At 40.4% G+C, this 17,203-nt stretch overlaps 1 protein-coding gene across 2 annotated transcripts in view; it reads left to right on the top strand.

The window, feature by feature from the left end:
• The first annotated feature begins 3,839 nt into the window (after nucleotides 1-3,839).
• Nucleotides 3,840-17,203, top strand: part of LOC126277886 (beta-arrestin-1) — a 437,142-nt gene continuing 423,778 nt past the window's right edge. For both annotated transcript variants that reach the window (XM_049977439.1, XM_049977447.1), the window contains exon 1: nucleotides 3,840-4,083. The gene's annotated coding sequence lies outside the window, so the exon portion shown is untranslated. The remainder of the gene's footprint in view (nucleotides 4,084-17,203) is intronic.

Below are 17,203 nucleotides of genomic sequence, written 5' to 3'. Positions count from 1 at the left end.
CTACATCCAGGATCTCTATGATCGTCTCCATGGGAGAATAGCAGCCTGCATTGCTGTGAAAGGTGGATATACACTGTACTAGTGCCGACATTGTGCATGCTCTGTTGCCTGTGTCTATGTGCCTGTGGTTCTGTCAGTGTGATCATGTGATGTATCTGACCCCAGGAATGTGTCAATAAAGTTTCCCCTTCCTGGGACAATGAATTCACGGTGTTCTTATTTCAATTTCCGGGAGTGTATGTCACTCACTTCACCAAAAGAAATAACTTCCATACTAAAATCTTTAAAAACTAAGCATTCTAGTGGTTACAATGAAATATCAACAAAGTTAATTAAGGCATGTTTTTATGAGTTAAGTACAATTCTAAGTTACTTGAGTAACCAGCCAATTACAACTGGGACATTTCCTGACTGGCTGAAACATCCAGACGTTAAGCTTCTATTCAAGAAAGGGGATAAAGAGCTACCATCAAACTACACTTTTGGCAGCATTCTCAAAAATTTTATAAAAAGTAATGTATAGATACCTTCTCAACCATCTGACCACAACATAACATATTATCAAGAACACAGTTTGGATTTCTGAAGGGTTCTGATATCGAGAAGGCTATTTACACCTACTTTGAAAATGTACTTAATTCATTAAATAACAAATTACAAGCAGCAGGTATTTTCTGTGATTTGCCAAAGGCATTTGATTGTGTCAACCACAACATCCTTTTAAATAAATTAGAATTCTATGGTGTCGCGGGCAGTGCTGCAAAATGTTCAATTCATATCTCGCTAACAGGAAACAAAGGGTGTCAGTGCAAGGGACTAGTGAATTAAGTCATCATCAGAATGGTAAGAAATTACATGTTGTGTCCCACAAGAGTCTATATTAGGGCCATTGCTTTTTCCTGCGTACATTAATGATCTCTAATCAGTTACACTGCCAGAAGCAGAGTTCATTTTGTTCGCAGATGACAAGTATTGCAATAAATAGTATGTCAAGCGTAGTTCTAGAAAGCTCTGCCAATGATATTTTCATGGATATTAATAAATGGTTTAAAGCCAACTCATTGACATTAAACTTTGAAAAGACTCACTATATGCAATTCAAAACCTATAAGAGGTTTCCACCCAGCACATGCATAAAGTATGAAGAAGAGCAGATAGAAGAGGTTGACAGTCTTAAATTCCTGGGATTACAACTTGATAATAAATTCAGTTGGGAGGAGCACACCACAGAACTGCAGAAACGCCTTAACAAATCTGTATTTGCAATTCGAGTCTTAGCAGACATAGGCGACATAAAATGAAAAAGTTTACATACTTTGCCTACTTTCATTCCATAATGTATATGATATAATATTTTGGGGTAACTCTTCAAGTCAAACAAAAGTTTTCAGAGTCCAAAAGCCTGTAATACATATTATTTGTGGAGTAAACTCACAGACGTCCTGTAGAAACCTCTTCAAAGAACTGGGTATACTAACTACTGCCTCTCAGTATAGTTACTCCTTAATGAAATTTCTCCTAAATAATATATTTCTTTTTTCCAACAAACAGCTCAGTTCATACATATAATACCAGGAACAAAAATGATCTGCACAAGGACTTAAAAGCACTTACTTTAGTTCAAAAAGGGGTCCAATACTCAGAAACACTCATCTTCAATAATTTGTCAGCAAACACAAATACTTGGATATAACAGTTTGTTGGCTATGAAATTAAAGAACCACACTCGTGCAGTCAGTGGTAAAGTACATAGCAGACTTTCATAATTTGTCAGCTTCTGTATCATAATCTCATATTGTGCTGCATATAATTAACTGAGATCTATTAATAAACAAATACAATGAGCCTTATTTTCATTCCACACGTTTTTATCAAGATTACACATACCTCTAATGCTGATCTCTGTGATCAAAACCATACTGATTTTCTTTCAGTGTTTTGTTTCCATAAAAATAAACACATATTTGTTTATGTGTGTCATCATTTTAATACTTTAATACAATTCATAGACTTGTAAGTTTATTGTCACATGCTTCTTTTTGTATGTATTCAAGCATTTGCGTAGTGATAAGTGTCGAGAGAAGCAGTGAGAAGTATATCAAGATACCTTGTTCCAAGTATGTGTAAACATGGGAACATTGCACACTATATATAAAGCAAATTCGATGGCGCCTTAGTGAATCTGTGAAGACACTGACTTCAGATGTGGGGGGACTGACGTTCCTGCTTTTCTCCATGTAATTATGCTCTGATGGTTCTTTCAACTATGTCATGGTTTGCTACCTGCCATGTTCTAATTAAACACATCATATTGATTATGCTTTTTCCTTGTATTAAGCTGACAAATCCAAAATCGCTTTAAAAAGGCAACAACAAGACCTACATGATAATGTACAAGTGTATAATGTAAAATTACGATAATGATGAAATTAATCAAAAACTGTGCTTTAGGCATAATTTTTGTAGGCCAGTCATCACTTAAAATATGTTCACATTTCACTGATTTCAATAAAGAAAACAAACTGTTGAGGGCACAGAAGTGTTGAAACGTGTTAAAGGATTAAAAAAAAGTTATGCTTGACATGTAGATACCACATCCAATAACTTTTGCTACAAACATAGAAAATTTAAGAGCAGCAAGTCTAAATTATGAATATCACCCCAACCATTACTCAATTTTAAATGAAGCAGCAAATACCATGAAATGAGTTCTAAATAAACTAAAATTATACATTTTACAAGTCTGAGGATATAATTGGAATATAAACCCTCACCCACTGTCCCCTACAACCTCCAAGAAAAAAAGTAATGAGGGAATGAGGCATTTTCTCAGTCCCAGAACTGGTTGATGGGTTTGACTACCAGCATGTTAAAATATTTTTCTGGTGTAGCCACTGCCATTGTGACACACAACCATGTGTACTGATGAACAGGTCTTTTCTTTGTTAACAGAATAATGCAAAATTTATTTCATATTTGTTACTTTTCTTTCAAGTAAAATAATAAAGTTGTGCGATAAACTTTCATTATTTCTTCCCTTTAATTTTGTATTTTTATGCTTAACGATGGAAAATAAATATATAAATACCGGTAAACCTCTCCTAAGGGCTACTTTGCACCAGTTTATAAAACATAATCAAATTCCATAGATGTATCTGTTTATAGTACTAGGCTATCTATACATATCTTATATAACACAGTTTCAAAAATCTTTCTGCAAAACTACTATGTAGTTTTTTAGATTTGGTTTGAAAAATCTGTCCATACGTGGAGCAAAGTACGATATCGATAAATGTATTGACTGAGGAAAGTCATCTTTCGCCATTTTATCTAGTAATTCGCACCAAATATGAAATCATTAAATAATAACGTAGATTTAACGTACCGGTACTTCATGAAACAATAACTGAGAAAAGCACGGGAAACGGCGAAGGTGTTCTCTTCTTGTAGTTATGTACTTCACTTTAACGTTTTTCTTTGATATTCTATTAGTGTTTCTCCAAAATTAAGATTAGAACACCATTATTTAATTTCCAAAGCGTTCATTTGGATACGAGCTATACAACGAATCATAGCAAATATTGAAATTATTGACGCCAGAAATAATACCTTACCAGTATCGCCTATTTAAGAATATCTATTTCTGCGTTCTGAAACCTATACGTGTAGTATGATTTTCTTGCAAAGTCTACAAATGTAACTAAATCGGAGAAAAACTGTTTTGCACGGCTTATCTTCTCGCTTTTTCATTGTTACTACGATTGTACTGTCAGTTATCGACTGACGCGAGATTCTCAGGATTACTTTTCGATTGCTGAACAAATTCAGGATACATCTAGAAGGCTGTGAACGCAGGAACAGGAAATGATGTCAAAGAACTAATTTGTGCTTACATTTGGAGATCAGCCAAGAAGCAGAGAGGTGTGTATGTCAGATAGTGTTCAACGCTGTGTGGGTGCTATGGTGTGTGACGTCTGTGTCGTATTGCGTACACAGTGATTACGTATCGTGGAGCGTAGTATGAAACTGTCGAATTACGTTGTGCGCTTTTAACTTTGTGAACTCCGTGCATTTAATTTAAAGGTGAGTAATTCCTCTCATAATATAGATAACATGGGAGATGTTCAAAATATTTAAATATCATAATTATTTGTTTATTGTCAATGGTAGTTTGTTTATTGTAGTATTAATGGTGCTTGGCGTCGCACAACAGTATTAATCACTGCACTTTTCCGAAGGTGGTCGGTTTGTTTACATATTTTGTATGCTCAATTTACGTATTGTTTACGTAAGGAAAACGTCATGTACATACGGTAGCTGTCGTTTAGCGACAGCTTTTTACCCACCGGTGTTGACAGTGATTTATTACCATGTACCGACGTGTACTGTTAAACATCTTCATAAATATATACGAACAGATAAAACGTAACCTTGCTCTGTGATTTAATTTCGAAATAAACCTCTAATAATATTGTATGGCAACGTTTCCGATTTGAGCTATTCCTAGTACTTGGTTATTCAATTTGGAGTCACGGTATTTTCCTTGAACATTTTGATTCAGACACTGAACTTCAGTGAAGTTTATTAATCTGAGCTCTCTATAATATTCAACAAGCATGTTGATTTCTGTGTTAGTTTACTTCTACTTAGAGTGTATCTGAGCCAACTTAAATGTTTAGTGGCATCTTTATATTTGCTTTGGTACTAAATGCTTATAAAACTGAAAATTCCCACTACGCTTAGTTTTTTCCACAATTCGCCAGCTCTCAGTGCGGCTTGCTAGTCTTTCTTAGCCCTAATAATGTCGGTACTTTATGGGTAGGAGAGCTGAAAATTCTGGAGAGAAGTAAGAAGGGGGCTTGTTTAGATATTGAAGCTGAATTTATGACACTGCTGTGTAAGCACGAGGCAAAGCCGGGGGCGGGGGGGGGGGGGGGGGGGGGGGAGGAGGAGAGGAGCGTAGGTAATCTTTTTGATAGGGTATTTGGTGGTCCATAGGTGTTCAGAATGTATCTGTCAGGTTTACTTGGAACTAAAGTCGACACGATGTGATTTTTCATTCTTACTGTTTCATTGTAACCTGCGAAATGGTTGTTTGTAAATACCGGTAGTGTATGTGTTGTTTTTACATAGAAGTTATTACGAAACCTAGTGTCGAAAGTAGGTAATGGACATACAGTTCCACATCTAAGCATCAGTGCTTTTCCCAGCGGGGTTCTAAAATTGTATGACACAGATATAATCCGGATTTTGAAATATCGATATTACGAATATTACCCAACCCAAACAGCATTAGTTTTATATCACGTATGCTGTAATCAGATTCTTGTAATAACTTCTTGATGAAATATGAAGAAATGTACATCCGACACAACATGAATTTTACAACTCTGACGCATTTTGCGTCTCTACAAGAAGGCTGCAGTGATCATAGCTGTCATGTCACACCAAACCACGTGCCTGGATAGACGCTCCCTTGATGCTGTAAAGATCTAGTGATGGTGTGGTTAGTACCTTGCCCAGTAACATCATGTAACAGTGATAGACTGATCTTTAAAGTGAATCGAAAGAATATGCCGATGGAACTTCTATTTAATTTGCACTTAAAACGCCTATTAATTGCACCCTGTATTGGCAGGTTAATGTGTTAATTTTAGGTGAATACGCAGTACTCAAGAGCAGACGAATATTCTGTGCCACTGCCATTACCAGGTAATCAGTGGTTCAAAAAGAACAACGATCACAGCGCTGATGGTTCTCTTTGCGTTGTGTGCATGGCTATCTTTCCGGCGAGGTGGATTGTCATTCGGGAGGGGCGGAGTTCAATTCCTGCCGGGCTATTAATATTTAACTTTTCATGGTTTTCAAATTTATGTAAAATCAAAGGCTGTAATGCGTCCATTGAAACGGTGATGAAACGACCTAATCCCTAGAATGACAATCATTCTAAGTGTTGTATAAAGTAGTAAATAAAATTATTCGGTTTATCATGCCCCAGCCCGCAATTATAATCCCCAAGAAACCAGTCACTACGCCCAGTGTTTAGGGTGTTCCATCGACTAGTCTCTTATGGTTTCATTGAATGTGAACTTCCGATTGTTCTACGACAGGAGGGTGCTGGTTATCAGCCTCGCTCTCTTTGCCATACTTACTACTTCCGTGGCGTGTGTGTGTGTGTGTGTGTGTGTGTGTGTGTGTGTGTTTGCAAACATCACTGTATGTAGTGTTTGAAGACTCATAGTAGTCTTTCCTGCTAAGAAACATGCTTCCCTTTTGTTTCTGCTGTTGTCTCGGATGCGTATATGTGAAACACGTGTGTGCTTCCTACATTGTCACAGATGTCACTGACCTAAGGTCTTTATCTCTTATATGGTCCTGTCCATCTCAACACTGTGCACACCTTTTCCAGCGTTTGAAATTTGAACTAACCACCTCCCCCAAGAGTCAAGAAATATGGTTTAAGATAGTTCAGTTTACTGTTTCCATTGACATTGCTTATCACAGCATTTAGTTCTGATGATTTAGAACCTTACTGAAAGCTAACTCTTTGAATCTGTGGCTTTTGCTAGTTACCGTTTATGAAATACATAACTAACGCTCATTTTTATTGAAGCGAAGTCAGCCTTTGTTGACATTGGGTTTGAATAGTAATTTTCAGATCTGTTCTCTGAAAAAGCAAACCAAATTATCTATATTCTTCGATATACCAGTTCGGCACCTCCATATTGTAAACTGTACAAACCGAATCTTTAATTGGCATTTGTTCTCAGCCAGAAGCTGCTGAATGTAGAGTGCCTGCAGCACAAGGCTAGATCATACTGTTTTCCACAATTGCATAAAATCAGCTTCCGGATAATTAACACCTTTGTCGAATATGAAAATCTACAGCGCATCGAGGGGGTCATTTGTGATACGAGAGGACACCCTTTCCTCAGGAGATTGTAACATTGGAAAACAACATAACGAGTAGTCTTGCCTCGTATAAACGCTGTATGCGGGACGCTAATACAAGTGCTGTTCAAGCAATTAATTGCAGGATGGAAAAACGCTTGGCATCTCTATACAGGTCGCTTGCGTACGACAGAAAGCGTGGGTACTGCATATTGCACTGTCCAGTCACATTGTGACCACCTGTCAGAAGCCAGATTAACCACCATTTACAGCACAGACAGCTTCGAGACGTGCTGGAAGAGTGTGTGTGAGATTCTGGAAGGTACCGACAGGAATGTGCAGCCATGCCGACTGCAGTGCCGTGGCTACCTGTGGTAGGTTTCTCGGTTGATTATTCATGGCACATACAGTCCGATCGAGATAACCCCGCAGATTGATTGGATTTAAATCCGGAGAGTTTGGTGCTCTCCGAACCATAAACCTGCAATGGAGCTGCGTGTTAATTTTCATTGCCCTATAGGTAGATGGCATCATGCCGAGGAAAAACAAACTGCGTGTACGGGTGGAAGTGGTCGCCAAGGATAGTTTCATACGTGAGTTGATCCATTGTGCCTTCGAAAATGACGGAATCATCTGGGGAATGCCGCGAAATCATTCCTAGACCATAACGCTGTCTTCTCCGGCCTAGACCCGTTCGTCGATTGTTGCAGCCTGTTTGCTTTCAGACATTTTGACGCAGTATACGCAAAGGGCCACATGTCCGATGGAGCATTAAACTTGATTAATCTGAAAAGGCCTCGGTGGACGTTCAGTTGCGGTATTAGCGTGCAAATTGCATCCTTAGTCGGCAGTGATCACCAGTCAGCATGAGTGCATGAACCAGGCGCCTGATACAGATTTCCATATGCCACAACGTTCGTTGAGGAGGCATTGTTGGTAGCCCCTTCGTTCATCTTGACGATCAGTTTTCTCAAAAGCTGCACGTTTGTTCGCCCAGACGCATCTCCACAGCTGTCTCACTCCTGTTACCTATTGTCCACGGTGGACAACAGTTCCCTCGGTGCTGGCGGTTTTGGGTAGCACCGTTTTGCCGCGCTGTTTACTTCAACACCGCTGCACGGGAACCGTTTATAATCATAGCCGTTTCTGAAATGCCTCCACCCGTGGTCTGGAAGCCACTGATCATGCCTTTTTGAACGCCAGATAAATCGGTCCGTTTCCGCTTTACGATAACGACTGCACTGTTCAGTTCCACGAGACGCTCTATATACCATCCACTGCTAGTGCTGCCGCCTGTGAGTGATTATTGCATGCTGAGGTCAAACAGGCGGTGGTCACCATAATATAACCGGACCGTGTATAACACACAGCAGAGTGGATGATACGACTGGCGGCAAAAGCCACTGTGACTATAGCTGTTGCTATGGCCATATTACGCTAAGTCTTAAAATTCGCTGGAGACTTGAACGGGAACGTAATTATAGTTCCGTCAGACTGGACTACTGCTTTGATAAAAAAAAGTAATATCAGTAATTATCTGGTACGTCAAATAGTGCAAGAAATGACAGAATTAAATCGTAGAAAAATAACTTCTTCGATTGGCTGAAGAGGCACCCCATCTTAAGAGTAAATAGTCGTCAAGACGTTTGTGAAGGAGACAGTGCACAATGGATAGGATCAGAGGCCATATGTACGAGGTGTGAGCAGAAAGTAATGGGAATTTTTGTTTTTATTAAAGACTTTCTATTTATTCACTACCACCACATTTGTCCCCTTAGAAGTAATCCTCGTATATATTTTACTCTAGCGCCAACGCTTCTTCCAATTTTGCAAGCACTTCTGGAAACTACTTTTCGTGTGTTCAGCTCTTTCAGTAATTGTTTTTCTCATCAGTGGGGGCAAAACGATGTCCTTTCATAATTCTCTTCAGCCTCCGGAATAGAAAGAACTCGTAGGGGACCATGTCCGACGAATACGGTGGCTAAGGCAACATAACGGTTTTTTTTGCCAAAAAACACCAACAAGCATTGAGGTGTGAGCTGGAGCATTATCGTGATGCAATTTGCACGGGTGGTTTTGCCACATTTCTGGTCGTTTTCCTCGGATTACTACACGCAAACGACACACAAATTCCAGATAGTATTCCTTATTGATCTTGCGACGTTAAGGCAGGAACTCATGATGCACTGTCCCATTGTAATCGAAGAAAACAGTGAAAAACCTTCACATGTGATCGAACACGACGATATTTTCTTTTTGTTTTGGTCTTGGCTCTTCAGTTTTCATTGCGACGATTGGACATTGTTTTCGACGTCATATCCAGATACCAAAGTTTCCTCACCTGTTATAATCTTCTTTAAAAGTTATGAATCGTTGTCGACTTCATTCGGCAATTCCTGAGCGATGTCTACTTGACATCGCTTTTGGTTGAAATTTAACAATTTCGGAATAAACTTGGCTGCTACATTTCATGCCCAAAACAACCGAAAAAAATTGCTTGGCGTCAGCCAAAGGATATGCCGACTTCAGCAACCTCGCTGATGGTGATTCGGTCATTTTCCTGAGCCATTTTCTTTACGTCTTCCACATTGTCGCCAGTAATTGATTTGCTTGTGCGTCAAGGGCGGCAGTCGCTTTCAGCGTCTTCTCGACGCTCTTTGAAACGTTTATATCACATGTAAACTCTTGTCTTACTCATAGTAGATTCGATAAAAGCCACAGTCAACATTTCGAATTTGGTGCTGCACTTCATTCCAATTTTCCAGCAAAGTTTAATGCAGATTCTTTATATCCATCTTCTTCGAAAGAAGAAAAAAAAAAAAAAAAATCGGGGAGCACTCGAAAACACGTGACTCTCAACAATAAACTAAACAGCTGAAACTGCAAACATAGATGAGGAAAATGTGTACCAAGAAAATTAGAAACTGGATATATAAACTCCACAAAATCGAATTTCCGTTCCTTTTTTATCACACCTCGTACACTGTCTCAATCATGTCAGGGTCCAAATGAGAGCCAGTTGGAGCAGCAAACTGTTTAATACAAATGCAAGGAAAAGCACAATGCGAAAATAGACCTGAATATTCTGTCACGATCGTTGGCGTACCTAACGCGTGTCATAAGTTTCTCATGACAATACTATGCCTCTGCTTCAACCACTGAAGATGTAGACAGCACCTTCGTCGATTACAGTGGATTGGATCACCCCTGTGCCATTACGTAACAGAAGACATTAAACAATATGATTGGCTATCCTCTGCAGTCACGAACTTGTCTGAAAACTCATTGTTAAGTAATTAGTCATTTCCTTACAAGAAAGCAGTGGTCTCTCTGGAGCACTGTAGATGGTACCACGTGGTCACGTGATCGTCAACTGCTGACCCAAGTCATGTCAGTGGTGTGTAGGTGCCTGTCGATTCCACGGAATTAACTCAGTAAGATGGGTCGTCGTGAAGAAGTGACAGTTACATAAAGGAGCTATAGTGTGTTGACATCCCATCACCACATTTCGAATGAAGTTGCCCATACAGTATGTGGAAGGTGTCGTTAAAGCCAGAGGTGGTTCTTTGATGTTTTGTGGATTTTTCGAAGTATGACTTTGGTCCACTCGATGAGGCTGCGGTGGACATAAACAAGGATGTTTATTTTAATGTTATCGATGACCAAATGTTGTCCTTTCAGCTACACTTCCTTCTTCCCAATGTATTACCGTTTCACAATGCAGCATGATAGTTCTATACTGAAAGGATCTTTGATCTGTTTCTTGATTAACGTTTCTGGTAAATACTTCAGAAAGTAATCACCAAGCACAGTTAAATAATCGATGGATGTCTCCGTTCAAGAAAAAGTCTTTGTCTTCTATAACCTCATGAAGAGCAGGGAAAACGTAATAAGGCTCATATTGACATCCAACGTTTACCTCCATAGGTAGGTTCTTTCTGAACACTGAAGTTTTGTCTAAAAATTGCTGGATGTTGGCCTCGTTACCTTGAAGGAACATTTTCAGTGGAAGAATTTTTCAAAGATGCAACAAAGATACGCAGACATCGAACCACAGTGTCAACGTACTTCTCTGAACTCAAATATTTCTCCTGAACAAGATAATGAGTAAGTTTATTCGTAATTTCATACGTCCTTTTCAAGACACTCCCACGTGAAAGCCAGCGAGAGTTAATGAAATAAAATGGGCAATACTCTCATTCCCATATCAACGCACATTTGTTGATAACGTCTCGACGTAACAGGCCGACTTCTAATGGAGTTTGTACACCATCATGAAGGACAAAGGCCATGCTCGGTGAATAAAAGTGTGTCGAAATAGCATGGGAGCCCTTTTACGGATCAGAGCCTGCAATTCGGCGTATCAGCCAGCTGCACCGCGAATCCCATGTGCACATACTCCTACACAGTTTTCCCAATTAACATCGCATTCTCCCAGAAAGTTAGTATTTCAAAGAGATCTGTTGCTTTTTTTCCAAGAATTCTTTTCCTACGGAAAAAATTCATGAAATTTGTCGCCACGTATAAACTGCACGCATCCATAGCCCCCATAGAATTTTTACGTTTTGGGTGACCGCGTGGTAAGTAGAGCTAGAAAAGTTTGACACCCTTGGCAAGTTAAGTGGACGGCCGAGGTGTTTGCGTATTGTTATTGTTATCCCTAGCATGAGTAAGAGAGTAACAGTGAATGAAAAGCAATATGCAGCGGTTCCGTAAGACAAGAGTGGTAGCGCTGAACATTCGCTCCCGCACCGTGTGAATCGGCTGCCGAGGGCAGACCCTTCCCATAGGGCCAGTATGTTTCCCGCGAACGAGCCCTTTCAGCCGTTCCGGCAACGTTCGGCTTCTTTACACAAGAGCCATTCAATGCGAAGCGAGCCTGGTTCCCTCCCCTCCGTTCTCCCACAACCCTGCCAGGCACAGGAGACGGGCGCCTCTTCCCAGGTCTCAGTCGAAAGTGGACTCTTGTTGCAACAACGGTCACCAATGACTTCTTCGTCTACTGGACGTTAATCCGTTAATGTTCTTTCCTTTAGGTCTACAATAGTATTTCCCCTCTGGCAAATTATTTTCGAAGGGACATTTGGCCATATTAATTAACGTAATGTGACATCAACTTCAGATTTTTTTTAGATCATTTAAGTCTTTTACTTCCGTATCCCATTTCTTAGCGTATTGATTCTTACGGAAGTTCTAAGGAATGACGAGATACGTTTGAAGTTCTCTAACGCTATAGATACAGCAATAAGGAATAGCCCAGTAGGGAACACAGTTGAAGAGGAATGGACATCTCTAAAAAGCGCCATCACAGATGTTGGGAAGGAAAACATAGGTACAAAGAAGGTAGCTGCGAAGAAACCATGGGTAACAGAAGAAATACTTCAGTTGATTGATGAAAGGAGGAAGTACAAACATGTTCCGGGAAAATCAGAAATAAAAGTCGCTGAGGAATGAAATAAATAGGAAGTGCAGGGAAGCTAAGACGAAATGGCTGCAGGTAAAATGTGAAGACATCGAAAAAGATAAGATTGTCGGAAGGACAGACTCAGCATACAGGAAAGTCAAAACAACCTTTGGTGACATTAAAAAGCAACGGTGGTAACATTAAGAGTGCAACGGGAATTCCACTGTTAAATGCAGAGGAGAGCAGATAGGTGGAAAGAATACATTGAAAGCCTCTATGAGGGTGAAGATTTGTCTGATGTGATAGAAGAAGAAATAGGAGTCGATTTAGAAGAGATAGGGGATCAAGTATTAGAATCGGAATTTAAAAGAGCTTTGGAGGACGTACGGTCAAATAAGGCAGAAGGTATAGATAACATTCCATCAGAATTTCTAAAATCATTAGGGGAAGTGGCAGCAAAACGACTATTCACGTTGTTGTGTAGAATATAAGAGTCTGGCGACATACCATCTGACTTTCGGAAAAGCATCATCCACACAATTCCGAAGACGGCAAGAGCTGACAAGTGCGAGAATTATCGCACAATCAGCTTAACAGCTCATGCATCGAAGCTGCTTACAAGAGTAATATACAGAAGAATGGAAAAGAAAATTGAGAATGCGCTAGGTGAAGATCAGTTTGGCTTTAGGGAAAGTAAAGGCACGAGAGAGGCAATTCTGACGTTACGGCTAATAATGGAAGCAAGGCAAAAGAAAAATCAAGACACGTTCATAGGATTTGTCGACCTGGAAAAAGCGTTCAATATGAAATGGTGCAAGCTGTTGAAGATTCTGAAAAAGTAGGGGTAAGCTATAGGGAGAGACGGGTCATATACAATATGTACAACAACCAAGAGGGGATAATAAGAGTGGACGATCAAGAACGAAGTGCTCGTATTAAGAAGGGTGTAAGACAAGGCTGTAGCCTTTCGCCCCTGCTCTTCAATCTGTACATCGAGGAAGCAATGATGGAAATAAAAGAAAGGTTCAGGAGTGGAATTAAAATACAAGGCGAAAGGATATCAATGATACGATTCGCTGATGACAGTGAAAGTGAAAAAGAATTAAATGATCTGCTGAACGGAATAAAGTCTAATGAGTACACAGTATGGTTTGAGAGTAAATCGGAGAAAGACGAAGGTAATGAGAAGTAGTAGAAATGAGAACAGCGAGAAACTTAACATCAGGATTGATGGTCACGAAGTCAATGAAGTTAAGGAATTCTGCTACCTAGGCAGTAAAATAACCAATGACGGACGGAGCAAGGAGGACATCAAAAGCAGACTCGCTATGGCCTCAAAGACATTTCTGGCCAAGAGAAGTCTACTAATATCAAATACCGGCCTTAATTTGAGGAAGAAATTTCTGAGGATGTACGTCTGGAGTACAGCACTGTATGGTAGTGAAACATGGACTGTGGGAATACCAGAACGAAGAGAATCGAAGCATTTGAGATGTGGTGCTATAGACGAATGTTGAAAATTAGATGGAGTGATAAGGTAAGGAATGAGGAGGTTCTACGCAGAATCGGAGAGGAAAGGAATATGTGGAAAACACTGATAAGGAGAAGGGACAGGATGATAGGACATCTGCTAAGACATGAGGGAATGACTTCCATGGTACTAGAGGGAGCTGTAGAGGAAGAGAGAGATTGGAATACGTCAAGCAAATAATTGAGGACGTAGGTTGCAAGTGCTACTCTGAGATGAAGAGGTTAGAACAGGAAAGGAATTCGTGGCGGGCCGCATCAAACCAGTCAGTAGACTGATGACCCAAAAAAAGTCTTCAGACTACCTCAAATATAATTTTACAGGTGCCAACTGTGTTTTGATTTTTGTCGATTTTCTTCATGTTGTTTCGGGAACTCGAGGCTAACGCACGATAAAATAGGCTACAAACAGATAATCTTTTGTCGTACATAACTGAAGGCGTATCCCAGCGAAGTGTGTTGAGGCCAATTTTGGACATGTTACGCGTTAATCACTTAGCATACACTGTAAATAGTAACTTCAGATCTTTTTCCAGATGATGCTGTTATCTGTAATGAAGTACTGAGAAAAACAAACTGCGCAAATATTCAGCCTATCTAGACAAAATTTCAAAGCGGTGCAAAGATTTGCGTAGAACCTCGTTTATCAGGACCTCGTAATCCCTGTTTGTTTCCTGCCTCAGTGTGGATCCGTTCCTTACAGAGTTAAGAAGCAGTACCGGTATTCTTTTGTTCCCGTGTTTTGAGTGTTCGTGAGTGAAATGGCTTCGCTGCGAAAGAAAGTGGTTGTTTCTGTTAACAAAATAGTTGGTAGCACTATACAGAATAGACAAGAAAACTGCTAATCGGCAGTGGCAGATTGGTAGAAGAATCGAAAAGGCACAGAAGACTCCTGCTTCAAAGTGTCTAAAGACAGTTTGCAGAACTGCAGTACAATAAAGAAAGAAGAAAATGACACTAGATGAAGCACTATTCGTTTCGTTCAGCGAGAGGAGAGGGTGCTGTTTAGATATCCTGTCGAAACCTGCAGGAGAAGTTGCAACTCCAGCCGAGCTAATAGTGAAACGTGATGCTCTCGAACGCCACACGAGTTCAAAACAAAAGAAACTTACACACTATTTCACCGAATATAAGTGAACATACTACAGTAAATATAAAGTGTCAAAAATGTTTATCGTTTGGGCCAAAAAAAATCCTATACTGTTGTACTTATTAGTTTTTGTATGTAGTAGAATATTTCCGAATTTTCGGTAAACCATATTGCATCCGCTCCAACCTAGACCGGATAGACAAGGTTCTCGTACAATTCACGAGACGCAAAAACATAGTACACTATGACTATTATGAGTCATAATTAGAATCAGTAAATTCATACAAATACCTTGACGTAGCAGTTTGTGCGGATATGAAGTGGAAGTCGTAGGTAAAGCAGATAAACTTCGGTTCATTGGCAGGACACTGGAAAGAATTAATTCTACAAAGGAGACTGCATACTAAACACTCGAGGGACGCGTCCTAGAATATTACTTAAGACCTATAAGAAATAATTGTGACGATGGATACTGAAAGAGTCCAGAAGAGGACCGCACGAATGGTGACAGGTTTGTTTGTTTGCCCCATGGGAGAGAGTGAGTGGAATGCCGGAGAGCGATAACTGGCAGACACTTGGAGACAGTCGCCAGTGGTTCCGCGAAAGACTACTTGCAAAGTCCCAAGAAACTGCATTAAGTGAAGGGACAAGGAATATACTGGGTGTCCATAGTTAAAGTTCCAGTTTCAAAACGCTGTAGAAAGAAGCACAGCTTAAAATGACGTCAAATTTAGGCAGCTTAAACTGACACTGGGAGAGGGTAGTCATGAAAAAGAAGAAAATTAATGAAATTTTGACCAATAGATGGCGCAGTAAGCGTCAGTGTATGCACACCACCCGATGTGCTGCTCACGGCTGTTCCTCAGTTTGCGGCCGATACGTCAAACATAACCGTCTCCAAGAATGATCGCGCACTTCTGGTAAAGCCCCTTTCACAAAATCGGTGACTATGGGCCATTATCGCTGAAGTACTTGCGGACACTCGAGGGTATGAAAAAAAGGGGGGGAGGGGAGGGAATCAGCAGTGTTCTTTTCAGACAAATTATTCCGGCAGTAACTTCCAGCAATTTGTGGTAAACGGCGGATAACTGGTTTGCAGGAAGGGATTCGAACCCTGGCCACATCCCTGAATGTTTATCATAATACAACCGCAATATATTTCACACTGTTGACGGCGAACACACCTGTGTGTCCACCTTTCGGTAAGGCGAACGGATGGAGGAGAACCTGTTGCGGAGCTAGGGCATCCCTCTGACAGTCGATGCTTTCTTCCTCACCCTTTTCTTTTGCGGACAAGTCAAAGATGTCTTGTATTTCTCCAGTTGCCTCCAGAACTGAGGTGATAGTCGAATCAGCGACGACAAGAAATATTATCCTGCCAGGTTCCAATTACTCGGAGGATCATTGCTGATTGTTGCCAAGATTTAAGCCGTATAATGAATCCTAAGATAGACATTGTTGAACATCTGTGGTAATTTGAGTCTACCTTTACTAACAACCTTGATAGAAATTTGCTACAAAAGCAAAGAAAGCTTCAATCCGCTAGCGTCCAATGAATTCGAAAGTAAAATTCTTTCTATCCACTACCTATCCTAGGTAGTTCTTGGCTTACGTTAAATCGGTAAACGAATTCAGGCTATTTGGCACACTCTCTGCGACCATAATGGCATTGAAACACGATGGCACACGAAGTCTTTTTCCAAACGTGTTTCACTGAGGAATATGGTACCGTAGTTCCTCCTTCAAATCGTCGCGCTAACGATGACATACTAAGTGACTAAGGGATAGAAAAGAAGCTGGCATCGTTCAACAGAGGAAAGGCCACAGTACCTGACGGGATACTAGTTACATTCTGCACAGAGTACGTGAAAGAACTTGCGCTTCTTCTAACAGCAGTTTACCGTAGGTCTGTTGAGGAACGAAGCGTTCTTAATGGTTGGGAAAAAGCACAGGTCACTGCCGTTTCCAAGAAGGGTCCTCGAACAGACGCACAAAAATATGGATGTATATCTCTGACGTCTGACAGAGTTTTGGAACATGTTTTAAGCTCTCCTACTGTTTCACTTCAGGAGATCAAAGATCTTTATAAGAATCAGCTTGGTTTCCGAATACAACGATCGTGTGAAACCCAGCTCGCTTTATTAATCCACAAGACCCAGAGAGCAGTAGATATAGGCGCCCAGGTAGATGCCGTGCTCCGTGACTTCCGGAAGGCGTTCGATACAGTTCTGCACTGCCGCCTAGTGAACAAAATACGAGTGTACAAAATAAGAGCAACTGTACGATCGAAC

The sequence above is a fragment of the Schistocerca gregaria genome, chromosome 1, assembly GCF_023897955.1.
Source record: "Schistocerca gregaria isolate iqSchGreg1 chromosome 1, iqSchGreg1.2, whole genome shotgun sequence".
Lineage (NCBI taxonomy): Eukaryota > Metazoa > Arthropoda > Insecta > Orthoptera > Acrididae > Schistocerca > Schistocerca gregaria.
This window is presented reverse-complemented; position numbering and strand designations above follow the sequence as displayed.